Raw genomic sequence first — 16,118 nt, 5'->3', positions numbered from 1 at the left:
CGTTTTCAGGCTGTTCTGGATCGCGCCCTTCTTCAGAAAGTCATGCCTACTAAATGAACATACATACAACAATATATAGTTCATTATCCATTAATTAATCAATTAAATAAGCAATTAGAATAAACAATGCGTTTTAACTGAAACCAATCTAGTACTAACATGTCAAGATAAAACATCAATTTTAGATATAAATTCTTTCTATAATCATGGAATCAAAAAGTCACGAGTGGAAATCAAAAGGGCTTACACCTTATGGAATGTAATAGTTCGGAATACTAGGAAAACATAAAAAAAATTCAAAATAAAAAATAATATATAAAAGAATAATGGAGATACAGTAATTTTATGAACGGATGTGATAACCATTCATGCTCATGTATCCGCACATGTGACCATATGCACACCACCATGCACATGGACAGCATACCAAATAAAAAAGGATATCTATTGATATGTGTGCACATAATCCAGCGCTTGGCTCTGCACTGGATCACACACAGATAGCCATACATAATCCGATCCGTCATAAAAAATAAATCTATCAAAAAAGAATAATAGATTGATTTTATCCAAGAGAGCAATTTTATCTAAAATGTAGAAACATTCATCACCTATAAGGATATTGTTTATTCAAAGAAATAGATACAAGTCAAAGTCAGAGTTTAACCCCTTCAGCTGAAGTGTATCTAATCAATGAATCCAGCTGACTTCTCTCTTTTTTAAAAGCCATTTCCGTATCCCCTCCACGTCTGTTTTTAGAAATACCATCTATCACCATGAACTTTAGCTGTGACACTGAGTGTCCTTACTCAACAAAATGTCTGGCTAAAGGAAGTTTAACTAATTTATCTCTGATCGAATATTTATGACAAGCTATACGCTCCTTTACCTTTTGTGTGGTATCCCCTACATAGAGGAGACCACACGGACAATTTATTATATATACTACGTAGGATGACTGGCAAGTATAGTGATCTTTGATCGTAATTTCTTGATCATACATCACTGGACACAGAGTATTTGTTACATAGTGGGATAGATAGGCACCATCAGTGATTGGACACTGGTTAACCCCAATTAAGGAGAATTCCTCCCCTATATAACCCCTCCCATACGGGGAGGACCTCAGTTTTTTCAGCAGTGTCTAAGGTGGTTGGTCACGTAAAACATGTGCTGTGAAGAAAGCTCCAGTTTGGTCCCTGCGGGGGCTTAAAGGGCTATGCTGACCGGATCCATATCTCGGGCCAATATTTTGACTCCCAAGATGGTATGGTACCCGGGCCTTGTCATCCGAAGAAGTGAGGTTTTGCCTGTAAGTCTCTCTTTGGAGGACTGGGCTCTGAGAAAACCAGGCTTGGTGCACTATTAAAACAGTGGCACGAAAGTTTCTGGCAGAGTCTTTTACAGGCTCAGGTAAAGAGGTTTCTCTGAGTAGGAACCCAAAAAACCCTGAAGGTTGGCACAATGCTACCCGCCGTGATGGGTGAAGGCTGGAAACTGTCTGTTCTCAGCAGTTCCTGCAGTGGGGACAGGTAAGAGAAGTTAATCCTATATATATATATTTATATTACAAATGGATTTTCTTCATTGAGTAGTTCATGTCTTACCTGATTTCCACCACTAGAGGGAGTAAAGAGCAAACTTACGTGCTTTTCAGACACACTCACTGAAGCTGGTGTCCAATCGTTCCCTTCATCCACTGCAGGTGTGAAGACGCCAGGTGGCTAATTTAAAAGCCCAGAGCGTTCAGAGCTCTGTAAACAGATGGACACAGAGTCTGGGCAGTGAGCATCTTAAAGTGGTCGGATCCAGGCTTACCTAAGACACCTACTTGGCATCGGGTTGTGCAGTATTAAAGCGAAGTTCCACCCAAATTTTGAACAATATCTGTATGTATTCTCTTCCTTGCCTAGATGCTGACATGCCGTTTAAAAAAATTTAAATCGCCGTAATTACCTTTTATTTTTCTATTCTTCTTTGCACTTCCTGGTTCTCCTCCCGTGGGAGTAGGCGTGTTTCTAGCCTCTCCCAGACTCCTGGGAGCTAGTCTCAGGCTTCCCAGGATGCCACTGAGCATGTGCGGGAACGAGCGGTGAATGCTGGGAGCACAGCATTCACCACATCCAGGAAATAAATGCTTGTGGGCTTCAAATGCCCACAATGAAGATGGAAACCGCCTGCAGTGAATAATATAAGTTATTCTTTCCGACGAAATCTGACACAGGCGGACATATTACACACAATATGTGAGTATGTAATGCTGAGAAGAAAAGTTTGTGAATGAACTCAAAAAAAAAAAATACGATAGATAGGTGGACCCCCGCTTTAAGCATATATGTATATTGTGAGACTTTTAGCACAACAGTGATTCCATATGTACTAGTACCTCTGCTTTGTAGCTTGGGACTATGTCTCCTCGTAAGAGGGTCTCAGGAGGAGATAACAAAGGCACAAGAAAGTCACCGCCTGTGTCTAGGGGTCCTAAAGGTGCCTGCAGATTACCATCCCCCCCTGCAAGACTGGAGCCAGCCTCACAGGATGAGTCAGTGCCCCTGTCAGGTTTTGCAGCCTCCTCTAATGTTATAGCCCCAGCGTATGTCACAGAGGTATCCCTTTGGGCTACATTGGAGGGTTTTGAGGGAAGAATTATGAATTTTATTTCAGCTTCCTTAAAACATAGCAGAAAAAGGGGTAGACCCCCTCCCTCTTTCTCTTTCAGATGATTCTTCTGACAATGAGGAGAGATCCCTATCCAGAGATAGGGATCAAGAGCAGTCTGAGGATTCAGAGGAAGAGGAGAGAGCTTCTTCCACTCAGGCACTTAAGAAGCAGGTCCAGTATTATACTGAACTAGTGTGTTCCACATTTAAAATGCCCTCTGCTGAGGCCGCTATATCCTCTGTTTCTTCCCTGGGAGTCAGAAATATCAAACAGACTGCCTTTTCCTTTCCAAATCATCCTTTAATGGATAAATTGTTGTATGAGGACTGGGGACATCCCGATAAACTGTTTACTCCTCCTAAAAGGTTTTCTATGCTTTATCCTCTGGAGGAAAGCTTCACCAAGATGTGGGAGGTCCCATCCGTGGATGCGGCTGTCTCTTGTGTGAATAAAAACCTGACCTGTCCCTTGGACAATGCTCAGGTGTTTAAAGATCCAACTGATTCAAAGCTGGAAACTTTATTAAAAGCCTCCTTCTCCATGGCTGGCGCTGTAGTCCAACCTACAGTCGCAACTGTGGGTTTGTGTCAATTCCTCAAGGAACAGGTTAAGCAGATGCTTGGCCTCCTTCCCAGTGAGGAAGTGGAGAACTATGCAGACCTTCCACAGGTGCTGTGTTTTATGATTGATGCCATTCTGGATTCTGCCCAGCAAGCATCTCGTTTGTCTCTCCTGTTGGTACACATGCGCAGGTCCCTTTGGCTTAAAAGTTGGGCAGCAGAGCTTTCATGCAAAAGATATTTAGCTGGCTTCCCATTCAAAGGGGAACGCCTATTTGGGGATGACCTAGATAATTTTATCCAAAAAATTACAGGTGGTAAATCTACACTCCTACCAGTTAAGAGGAGTAAACGTCCACCATTCAAATGGTCTCTTTCCCCTTCCCCTGGAACATCAGGCTCTAAGCAGTGGCGACGGCCTTCCCAATCTACTTTCAGAGGAATGGCCCAGGGTCACACCCAAGGGCAGAAAAAGGCTTGGAGACGAAAGCCTGCCAAGCAGAGCCCCAAAACATCCCTGTGAAGGGGCGCCCCCACTCGGCCGAGTGGGGGGAAGGCTCCTACAGTTTGCAGGAGCCTGGCGGGAAGAGGTTCAAGACAAGTGAGTGGTCTCTTCAGTATCTCTAGGTTACAAAATAGAGTTCCTAGAGCTTCCACCAGCTTGTTTCCTAAGGTCAAGAGTTCCCAAAGATCCAGTAAAGCGAGAACTGCTACTACTGGCCTTAGATCGCTTTCTATCCCAGGGAGCAGGGGCGGATCAAGGGGGGGCAATTGCCTCGAGAAATCTCTTGCCGAACGAGCGGCAGGGCAGTTTTTTCCGCTGGGCATGCTGGGCAGTTGCCCGGGGGCTCCACATGTCTGGAGGGCCTCATCCAGGGCCGATCCTCAGTGCTGCAATCTGCTGCTTAATTTGACTGACTGCACTGGTTGCTCACTTGCTATAATCGCCGGCCGCCCGGCGTCTAGCTAGCAACCAGTGATGTCAGTCAGAGGCCACGGCTTCCCCAGCATTCATAACGTGCCGCGGCTGCCCCAGCTGCTAGTGAAAAGCTCCGCCCACCTCTGCCACATTTTTCAGACAGCGTGGAGAGGGAGCAGAGCGGAAAGACTGCCCTTGATAGCTGGCGCTAACTTGCTGCTGTGAGTGACACACTGTACTGCACCAGGCCGGCGGCCTCAAGTAAGTCTAACACTGTCTACTTAAGTACATTCAAGTTGTGCATCAAACACAGCCACTGTCCGTGCCCCTCAAAAACTGCCACTGTGCCCATCAAACACAGCCACTGTGCCCATCAAAGCTGCCACTGTGCCCATCAAACGCAGCCACTGTGCTAATCAAAGCTGCCACTGTGCCCATTAAATGCTGCCACTGTTCCCATCAAACTCGTGTTATATTGTCCAAACATTGTGTTAATGTTTAAACACTGATTTTGTTGGAAGTACCAATAAATATAGCCTTTTTGATCATTTGCATTTTTATTCTCGTGCGTGATTGTGTAGACAGGGCCCCAGTGCACTGTATTGCCCGGGGGCCTATAATGCTCTTAAGATGGCCCTGCCGGGTGGGTGAGATAGCGAGCGGCTCTGCGGGCGGGTGAGATAGCGGGCGGCTCTGCCAGCGGCTGAGATATCGGGCGGCTCCGTGGGCGGATGAGATAGCGGGCGGACCGGTTTGTGGGTGGGCGGCGAGGTTTGTGGGCGGGCTGAGCTGCCAGGTGTCTCAGTGTGTTGGCAGGTGAGAGAGAGAGAGCAGGTGCAGTGTGTCAGCTGGCCAATCAGTTAGCCAGGGGCGGGGGAGCAGAGAGATGAGATCATCTCTCACCGCCAGCCCTGCATCCCTGCAGTAACTTCTGCCCTCACTGGGCAGGCAGCAAAGAGATTACATTATCTCTCTGCTGCCTGAGTCTGGGAATTCGGGGTCACAGCAAGAGACAACTAAAACACCCACTTAGCAGGCAAGTGACAATCCATAAGGTGTGGCAGGTGATGTGGCAATCCGCAAGGTGTGGCAGATGACGTGGCAAGTGACAATCTGCATCTGGTGGCAGGCAAGTGACAGTCCGCAAGGTGTGGCAGGTGACATGGCAAGTGACAATACGCAAGGTGTGGCAGGTGACGTGGCAAGTGACAATCCACAAGGTGTGGCAGGTGACATGGCAAGTGACAATACACAAGGTGTGGCAGGTGACGTGGCAAGTGACAATACACAAGGTGTGGCAGGCGACGTGGCAAGTGACAATACACAAGGTGTGGCAGGCGACGTGGCAAGTGACAATCCGCAACGTGTGGTAGGTGACATGGCAAGTGACAATCCAAAATGTGTGTCAGGTGACGTGGCAAGTGACAATCCGCGGGGCTCCCACTGATTCTGCATTATGGTGAGTTGAACTATTTCATTTCATATTACAATGTAATTATAGAAATAATGCGCTACTAATCATCCTGACACCGTAACAACCATGGTGCCAGGATGATTGAAACGCCAACACCAGCCGTTTCCCCGATAAATTGCCCACAAAAAAAGGATTTTCTGGCAGTGCCCCTCCCGAGACTAGACTCTGGATCCGCCCCTGCCAGGGAGTGATAGTAGAAATTAACCCAAAAGATCAGGGTTCAGCATTCTACTCGAATCTCTTCACCGTTCCAAAGCCAAATGGAGATGTCAGACCCATCCTAGATCTAAAGGATCTGAATCAGTTTCTACACATTTGATCCTTCCGAATGCAGTCAATTCGTTCGGTGGTCTCCACCCTGCAGGGGGGAGAATTTATGGCATCAATAGATATCAAGGATGCATATCTTCATGTGCCGATTTTTCCCGCTCACCAAAGATATCTAAGGTTCGCGGTAGACCAGCGCCATTTCCAGTTTGTGGCCCTTCCTTTCGGTCTTGCTACAGCTCCTCCAATTTTTACAAAGATTCTAGATCCTCTCTTAGCAAATCTAAGAGCTCAGGGCATAACTGTGGTAGCTTATCTAGACGATTTGCAATCGGCACACCTGAACCACGCTGTCTTCAAGACAGTAAGATGTTTGGAAAGACTAGACTGGATAATCAACCTAGAAAAGTCTTCCTTGCAACCTTCAACAAGGTTGGAGTATCTAGGCATGATCATAGACACCGCTCAAGGCAGGGTGTTTCTACCAGAGCCAAAGGTCAAGGCCGTAAGAGCTCTAGTCCGCTTAGTATTAAGCAAAAAGAGTCCATCCATTCGGCTATGTATGAGACTGTTAGAAAAGATGGTTGCCACTTTTGAGGCTGTTCCATTTGCCCAGTTTCACTCAAGGCCCCTGCAGAGAAGCATTCTCGCAGCTTGGAACAAAAAGACTCATGCCTTGGATCTTCCAATGTGCCTATCCCCAGGGATACACAAAAGCCTCAATTGTTGGTTACGAACCAAAAATCTTTTGAAAGGCAAAGCCTTTCTTCCACTACAATGGAAGATCGTAACCACAGATGCCAGTCTGACAGGCTGGGGAGCAGTTCTGGAAGAAACATGCACGCAGGGAAGATGGTCTGCAACCGAGAAACGCTTGCCCATCAATATTCTAAAAATTCGGGCAATTTACTTGGCCCTCATGGACTGGTCTTACAGGCTACAGGGTCATCCTATTCGGATACAATCCGACAATGCCACAGCTGTGGCTTACATCAGTCACCAAGGAGGCACCAGAAGTCTGGATGCCCAAAGGGAGGTGAATCGGATTCTTGCATCCATTTGAATCAAGATGTAATCCTACCATCCTTTTTTCTAGATCCGCAGTCCGCGGAGGAAGAATCTTTGCACACTCTTGATGTGGTTAGAGCAGTCAGTGTCTATCTGCAGGCAACCGCTCAGATACGGAAAACTGATTGTTTATGCTGCCGGATGGCCATAAGAAAGGCCAAGCAGCGTCAAAATCCACTCTTTCTAGATGGATTAGACAGGTTATTTTTCAGGCTTATGATATAAAGTCGAAGACTCCTCCTTTTCATGTGAAAGCGCACTCAACTAGGGCTGTTAGTGCTTCTTGGGCAGTGCATCACCAGGCCTCCATGGCTCAAATCTGTAAGGCTGCGACTTGGTCTTCAGTCCATACATTCACTAGATTCTATCAGGTGGATGTAAGAGGGCAAGAGGATACCGCCTTCGGGCGCAGTGTACTGCAGGCTGCAGTTTAGTTCCTCTGGTCCGTTTGCGGTCTATATTTTCTGATCTGTGTCTCCCTCCCCTCAAATGAGCATTGCTTTGGGACATCCCACTATGTAATGAATACTCTGTGTCCCATGATGTATGATCAAGAAAATAGGATTTTTAAATACAGCTTACCTGTAAAATCCTTTTCTTGAGAGTACATCACGGGACACAGAGCTCCCGCCCTTCTATGGGTTTTACGTGGTTACCTATTGCTTTGCTACAAAACTGAGGTCCTCCCCGTATGGGAGGGGTTATATAGGGGAGGAATTCTCCTTAATTGGGGTTAACCAGTGTCCAATCACTGATGGTGCCTATCTAACCCACTATGTAATGAATACTCTGTGTCCCGTGATGTACTCTCAAGAAAAGGATTTTACAGGTAAGCTGTATTTAAAAATCCTATTATCATAACCCCTAAGAGGGTGGGAAAAACTTTTCCCTTTAATCATGCATGAACATTGAATGCAACAAAGACAAGGAAAAGAGCCTGTGTTTTTAGGACCCTAAAATGTTATTCTAGGGGCAGATGTTGAATATTGATCAGATCTTACCAGCGTATCCCTAATTGTTCTACCTCGTCGGTATGATGGTAATGGGGGATCAAAAAATTCAGGAACCAAGGGGGAAGCATTCTGTAATAAGGACCAATGTTTTTTGATAATATTATTAATCTTATGTGAAAATGGATGAAATTGTGAAGTAAATGGCATTCTACAACTTAAATTCCTACTGGATACAATGTCATTATTAATATTTATATGTTCACAGTGAACCAAATCAGGTGGATAGCCACGTTGTCGCAATCTATCTTCCATTTCGTTTAGTCTAATGTTACAAGTATCTGTTTCATTGGCAATTCTGGTTACACGCTTCAATAGACTACGGGGATAAGATTTAAAAACCCCGGAAGGATGAAAACTAGAAAATAACAATGATTGCGGTCTGTAGGTTTTCTATATATATCACTGACTATATGTCCATCTTGAGTAGATAAAAGTGTATCCAAAAATGGAACCATCTCCGAATTACTGACCATATTAAATTTCAAACCAGGAACCAATGAATTTAAATAACGATTAAACAGGGTCAATGAATGAAAGTCCCCAGTCCATATGGCAAAGACGTCATCAATGAACCTGTACCAAGCTGTACAGTGATCATTGAATAATGTACAATGGAATATGAAAGCTTGTTCTATCATATCCATGAATGCGTTAGCATAAGGAGGTTAGCATAAGGAGGTGCTACTTTACTACCCATTGCTGCTCCGGCTAATTGTAAATAATAAACATCTTTAAATAAAAACAAATTTTCTTCTAATACAATGGCCAATAATTCTAGTAAGAAAGAAATCTGAGCAGGGGTGTAGTTTCTTGAATGAATTAACAAACATTTGCAGGCTTCTATCCCCAACTTGCGTGGAATGGCTGTATATAAATTAGCAACATCCCATGTGACCAGCAGTGCATCAGGTGGAATAATTAAAGGTCGAATTTTACTTAAAAAATCTTGAGTATCCCTAATGTATGAACGAGTTTGTGTTATCAATGGAGATAAACACTTATCAAGATATTTTGCTAAAGGCATGGTGACTGATGCAGTGCTGGACACAATGTGATGACCTGGAGGGTTAATGGGATCTTTATGTATTTTAGGGAGTACATAGATGATCGGAGTCACTGGATTTTCTGAAATGAAATAAGTTTGTGTATTTACATCTATGATATTATTTTGTACTGCTCGGCCAACCACTTTTTTTTATTCTGATCAAAACACGTGTAGTGGGATTAACTTCTAAACATTTATATACCTGAGGATCTGCCAGCTGTCTATGAATTTCCATCTCATATTGTGCAGTATTGATTATCACAATCGAGCCACCTTTGTCGGCTGGCTTGATCGTGATCTTTTTACGTGTAGCCGAGGAAAGAGCCAGAGTTTCCTGTTGTGTCCTGTTATTCGGAATGTGATCCCTTCTATCATAGTTATGTAAAAAATGATTAATAATCTCATCAACCTTGTTAATGAATATGCAGAGGACGGAATCGACAACGGACTTAACTACTTGCTCGGTACACAATATTTCATCTGTTTCTTTAAATGACATTGAATTACAAGTGTTAAATAAGGGACTTAACTTTAGTCCAAAAGCAAAGATGGATACATTTGTATTAAAGCAAGATCTTTACCATTTCTACAGGCACATTCGTTTGCAGGCTTTCTATTCCTCTAAACCTGTGGTGAGTAATGTCAGTCTGCCGCTGTTATCTATTTCCAATTTGAGATTAAAGAATAAGAGTAATTTTGTTCCTCCTACATCCAGCGTGGCAGCTGAGTTATTCATTAACAAGATTAATGAGGATATTAATCATTTTTTATATAACTATGATAGAAGGGATCACATTCTGAATAACATGTCAATAATGAATACTACACAATATGAGAAGGAAATTCATAGACAGCTGGCAGATCCACAGGTATATAAATGTTTAGAAGTTAATCCCACTACACGTGTTTTGAACAGAATAAAAAAAAGTGGTTGGCCGAGCAGTACAAAATAATATCATAGATGTAAATACACAAACTTATTTCATTTCAGAAAATCCAGTGACTCCGATCATCTATGTACTCCCTAAAATACATAAAGATCCCATTAACCCTCCAGGTGGTCCCATTGTGTCCAGCACTGCATCAGTCACCATGCCTTTAGCGAAATATCTTGATAAGTGTTTATCTCCATTGATAACACAAACTCGTTCATACTTTAGGGATACTCAAAATTTTTTAAGTAAAATTCGACCTTTAATTATTCCACCTGATGTACTGCTGGTCACATGGGATGTTGCTAATTTATATACAGCCATTCCACACAAGTTGGGGATAGAAGCCTGCAAATGTTTGTTAATTCATTCAAGAAAATACACCCCTGCTCAGATTTCTTTTTTACTAGAATTATTGGCCATTGTATTAGAAGAAAATTTCTTTTTATTTAAAGATGTTTATTATTTACAATTAGCCGGAGCAGCAATGGGTAGTAATGTAGCACCTCCTTATGCTAACGCATTCATCGATATGATAGAACAAGCTTCCATGTTCCATTGTACATTATTCAATGATCACTGTACAGCTTGGTACAGGTTCATTGATGACGCCTTTGCCATATGGACTGGGGACTTTCATTTATTTAAATTCATTGGTTCCTGGTTTGAAATTTAATATGGTCAATAATTCAGAGATGGTTCCATTTCTGGATACACTTTTATCTATTAAAGATGGACATATAGTCAGTGATATATATAGAAAACCTACAGACCGCAATCATTGTTATTTTCTAGTTTTCATCCTCCCGGGGTTTTTAAATCTTATCCCCGTAGTCAATTGAAGCGTGTAGCCAGAATTGCCAATGAAACAGATACTTGTGACATTAGACTAAACGAAATGGAGGTTAGATTGCGACAACGTGGCTATCCACCTGATTTGGTTCACTGTGAACGTATAAACATTAATAATGACATTGTATCCAGTAGGAATTAAAGTCGTAGAATGCCATTTACTTCACAATGTCATCCATTTTCACATAAGATTAATAATATTATCAAAAAACATTGGTCCTTATTACAGAATGCTTTCCCCTTGGTTCCTGAATTTTTTGATCCCCCATTACCATCATACCGACGAGGTAGAACAATTATCAATTATCTGTCCCTAGGATAACATTTTTGGGTCCTAAAAACACAGGCTCTTTTCCTTGTCCTTGTTGCATTTAATGTTCATGCATGATTAAAGGGAAAAGTTTTTTCCACCCTCCTAGGGGTTATGATATTAAGATTAAAGATCACTATACTTGCCACTTGCTCTCTACCGACATGTGGAAGGCAATGTCTTGGCCTCGTTGGACAGGGCGGTCAGTGGTAAGGTGCATATTACCGCTGACTCATGGTCCAGCAGGCATGGACAGGGACATTACCTTTCATTCACGGCGCACTGGGTAACCCTGCTGGCAGCTGGGAAGGATGCAGGACAGGGTGCAGTATTGTTGGAGCTTGTTCCGCCACCACGCCTCCAAAATGCTGGTAGTGGTGATTCTGCCACACCTCTTTCCTCTACCCTCTCCTCTTCTTCTTCCTCTATGGCCTCTTCCTGTGCAGATTTGTCCTCAGAACCAGCGGTGCTCCGTAGGCATTCTTGGGGCTACGCAAGCACTCAGGCAAAAAGATGCCATGAGGTGCTTGACTTGGTCTGCTTAGGGGACAGGAGCCACACTGGGGCAGAGATTTTGTCAGCTCTGCAGGGGCAGGCTCAGAGGTGGTTGACGCCACGCCAGCTTCAGCCAGGAATGGTGGTTTGTGACAATGGCACCAACCTCCTCTCAGCCCTCCGACAGGGAAACTTCACCCATGTTCCCTGTTTGGCTCACGCCCTTAATTTGGTGGTGCGGCAGTTCTTGTGCAGGTACCCAGGCTTACAGGTTCTCCTGAAACAGGCCAAGAAATTCTGTGGGCATTTTCGCCAGTTATATAATGCCAGTGCTCGGCCGGCTGACCTCCAAAAGGAATGCAAGCTGCCAAAGAATGGCCTCATCTGTGACATGCCCACCAGGTGGAACTCAACGTTGGCAATGCTGCAGCAGCTGCACATGCAGCAGAGGGCCATCAATGACTACCTGTGCGAGTATGGCACCAGAACAGGGTCAGGGGAGCTTGGCTTTTTTTCGCCACACCAGTGGCTCATGATCGAGGATGCATGCACTGTCCTGTCACCATTTGAGGAGGCCACAAGGATGGTGAGCAGTGACAGTGCATGCATCAGTGATACTGTCCCTCTTGTCTACCTGTTGGAGTACACGCTGCGTGAAATAATGGACAGGGCAGTTGAGTCAGAACAGAGGGAGGAAGAGGAGGACTTCCTTACCTCTCAAGGCCTCCTTTATCCAGACAGTATTCCTGCAGGCCCACCTATCACACAGGAAATGGAGGAGGAGGAGGAGGATTGTGTCAGCATGAAGGTGGAGCCTAGCACTCAGCATCAGCAGCAGTCTTCAAGGGATCGTTTTCCGTCCCCAGAAACCCATGGACTTGTACGTGGCTGGCAGGAGGTGGATGCAGATCAGATCATCCTTAGTGACCCAGAGGACTCCGGACCGAATGCCTCAGCAAATCTACCTTGCATGGCCTCCCTGATCCTGCAAAGCCTGTGAAAGGACCCTCAGATTCGTGGTATCAAGGAGAGGGATCAGTACTGGCTGGCCACCCTTCTTGATCCACGTTACAAGGGTAAGGTGGTGGAACTTATCCAGCCGTCGCAGAGGGAGCAGAGGATGAAACATCTTCAGGAGGCCTTGCAGAAAGGTTTGTGCAATGCGTTTCCAGAGCCTGGGAGGTTACAATTTCCTGGTACTCCTGGACACATGTTTCTGAGGCTTCGGTCAGTCACAGAAGGAGCGGTGGAGAAGGTGGCCGTCTGACTGATGCATTCAGACAATTTTTTAGTCCGCAGCCCCAAGGTCTGATCGGTCCCAGCAACCATCGCCAGCGTCTGTTGTACATGGTGCAGGAATACCTAGGGACAAGATCAGACTTGGAGACCTTTCCAACCGAAAATCCACTGGGTTACTGGGTCTTGAGGATGGATCACTGGCCAGAGCTTGCACAGTATGCAATTGAGCTGCTGGCCTGTCCTGCATCCAGCGTTCTTTCGGAACGCATATTCAGTGCTGCTGGAGGCTTTGTAACCGATCACAGAGTGCGCCTGTCCACCGACTCGGTTGATCGGCTCACCTTCATAAAAATGAATCAGTCTTGGATCACCAGCTACCAAGCACCTGATGCTGATGTAACCGATTATTTTTTTATGAATGTGAGATCCCTTCAAGACTGCCTATGCTGATGCTGAGTGACTATCCTGTTATACTGAGTGACTATCCTATTCCTCCTCAATGTTCATGTTGATAGCTTCTAAGAACATTTTTGGTTCTGGCACCACCACCAGTGGCTAAGGCCCAATTTTTCTGCCCCTGTGTAACAGGGGCGTGTAATTACAATTTTTGCTGTAATATTTTGCATCAGGGCTCGTTCCTGTGCTCAACAAGAGTATCTGTGAGGGGTTGCAGGGTTGTGGCACCACCACCACCACTGCCTAAGGCCCAATTTTTATGCCCCTGTTTAACAGGGGCGTGTAATTACAATTTTTGTTCAAACATTTAACAGCAGGGCTCATTCCTGCGCTCAACAAGAGTATCTATGAGGGGTTGCAGTGTTGTGGCACCACCCCCACTGCCTAAGGCCCAATTTTTATGCCCCTGTTTAACAGGGGCATGTAATTACAATTTTTGATCTAATATTTCACAGCAGTGCCCGTTCCTGCGCTCAACAAAAGTATCTGTGAGTTCCAGGGCCCACCAAGAGTAACTGTGAGGGCTTACTGTGTTCTGGTACCACCAACACCTAAGGCCCAATTTTCCGCAGAGTGTATAGGGCAGGCCATATAGTATATACAGGCGGGCCCCTATTTTCAAAAATCCGACTTACAAACGACTCCTACTTACAAACGAAGGGAAACAGGAAGTGAGAGGAAATCTACCCCTAGGAAGGGAAATTCTCTCCTGTAAGTTAATATGGGAAAAAGGTGTCTCCTCCACTGATTTATCACCAATCCTTCTTTCCCTTAAAAACCCCAAATTTTCAAAATCCAATTGTCATTGGGACAGAAAGTGAGGTGAAAACTTCTGAACAAGGGCACAGACAGCAAAACAAATGTTACAGGGGTGATAACCCTTCCCTATGTTTTCCAAAAAGCTTTAAAATAGATTTTTTGGCTGGAGCTACACTTACAAAATGTAACTGTTTCAAATTACAAACAGATTCTACATAAGAACAAACCTACAGTCCCTGTCTTGTTTGCACCGCCTGTATACTGCTGTTCAGAGTATATAGGGCCTGGGGGCCCAAAGCCTTTTCTTTTTTTAATTTGGGTGCGGGGTTCCCCTTAATATCCATACAAGAACCAAAGGGCCTGGTAATGGGCTGGGGGGGGGGGGGTACCCATGCCGTTTGTCTCACTGTCTCACGGGGATTATTTTAAACTTCTGACACCAACAATGGGGCTTATTTTATCTCACTGACACCTATGATGGGGCTTATTTTACTCCCACACCAACTATGGTGCTTTTTTTTATCTCACTGACACCAATCATGGGACTTATTTTATCACACTGACACACATGATAGGTGTGACAGACTCACCCGGGACAGAGGCTATTGGAGGGGACTGAACGCAAGCCTCTTTCCCACCGATTATGAGCTGTATGCCTGGGGACCCTGGGGTTGGTGTTACTTTGGATTCAGCTCCATGTCCCCCCAAAACACACAGACTCTGGGAACCCTTTATATGTCATATTAGAATGATAAGACTGAATTATACTGTTGGGACACATCCTGTGAGGAGATGCTGGTGTCATCAACTCCAACTACCTGTGTTTATGTTAACTGAGTGAGCTGATCACATTAGCCACCAGCACTGGCTAGGAGACGAACTGTTGATGACTAGGTTGAGGAGGGGGGAGATTGTTGTTTGTATTGTTAATTGTAATTAGCTCCTGCTATTGTGTTTATACTACTGTGTGAAGCTCGGTGCCCACAAGTCTGTCACCTGGTCTGGGTAAATGTTTTAGTAAATTAGCTCATGTTAATTAGGTTAGCTTTGAGTTCGCCTGCTGTATAAATGTGTGTGAGATCTCAAATAAAGAGTTAGTCCTGATGTACTCCAAGACTGGTGTTGTCTAGTTCTTGGGGGTACCTATAGCCAGATCCATTGGACTCGTGTTCCAGAACTTAGGAAGCGGTATACTGACGGAAGTACTCAAGCGGAGTGTGGGACGTTCCGTGACATTGGTGGCAAGCAGCGGGAAAGCTTCCTGCAGTCTGGGACATCCAAACCTCCAACTGGATCCAAGATCAGCATAGCAGACTTCAGTCACCCCAGCGGAGATATGGACCTGGCATCAGAGTTCCCGGGGCTGCTGCGGATCATCCTTTCAACATACACCAGGACTGTGTCTGAGGATGAATACCTGGAGCTCAGGCAGCAAATTCGGGTGGAGCTCTGGATTGGAGCCCTCCAGCTCGCTGGTATAAAACAGGGCAAGTGCTTTCCAACCCAAGAGCAACGGGCCAGTTAACAACGGGCATTGCGGATGGCATTCCTGGGAGAGCAGCCCCAGGAGCAATGGGTGACTGAGTTGGACAGGCTGGTCCAGCAGGAGATAGAGCTGGACAATCGTTATCGGGCTCTGCAATGGCACGCAGAGGAGGGATATTTAGGGGAGACAACAGAATGCTCTCCGGAGGGATATGACTTTGGCGGCCCTGGATTGCTGTGGGAGAGCCTTACAGATCATTTTATGTTTGACGATGAAGGGGAACCTGACCTTGAGGACCTGAGAGAATATAGAGAGTCTATGCTCGGTCTTGCAGGGGTCTCAGAGCTCAAACCTGATCTGGACCATTTGCTAAGGAAGGAACAGCATCTGGAAAGGGCATACAGGAAACTGCTAGAACAAGTTCAGCAGCATGCCAGAGAATCGGCAGTGGAAAATCCGGAGATTGCCGTCCCCAAACCTGAAGTGCTGACAACAGGGCAGAGTTCTGCTAACCTCTGCCCAGAAATGATAGCATCTTCTGGGTTCCATGGACAGGAGATGGTGAACCTCTATCCCCAGACA

The 16,118-nt window shown here is 45.1% G+C and overlaps 1 protein-coding gene across 1 annotated transcript in view; it reads right to left on the bottom strand.

The window, feature by feature from the left end:
* LOC141148553 (uncharacterized) overlaps nucleotides 1-9,650 on the bottom strand; it is a 107,684-nt gene extending 98,034 nt beyond the window's left edge. The window contains exon 1 of the mRNA XM_073636102.1: nucleotides 9,589-9,650. The gene's annotated coding sequence lies outside the window, so the exon portion shown is untranslated. The remainder of the gene's footprint in view (nucleotides 1-9,588) is intronic.
* Nucleotides 9,651-16,118: the final 6,468 nt, after the last annotated feature.

This window comes from Aquarana catesbeiana, linkage group LG06, assembly GCF_042186555.1.
Source record: "Aquarana catesbeiana isolate 2022-GZ linkage group LG06, ASM4218655v1, whole genome shotgun sequence".
NCBI lineage: Eukaryota > Metazoa > Chordata > Amphibia > Anura > Ranidae > Aquarana > Aquarana catesbeiana.
This window is presented reverse-complemented; position numbering and strand designations above follow the sequence as displayed.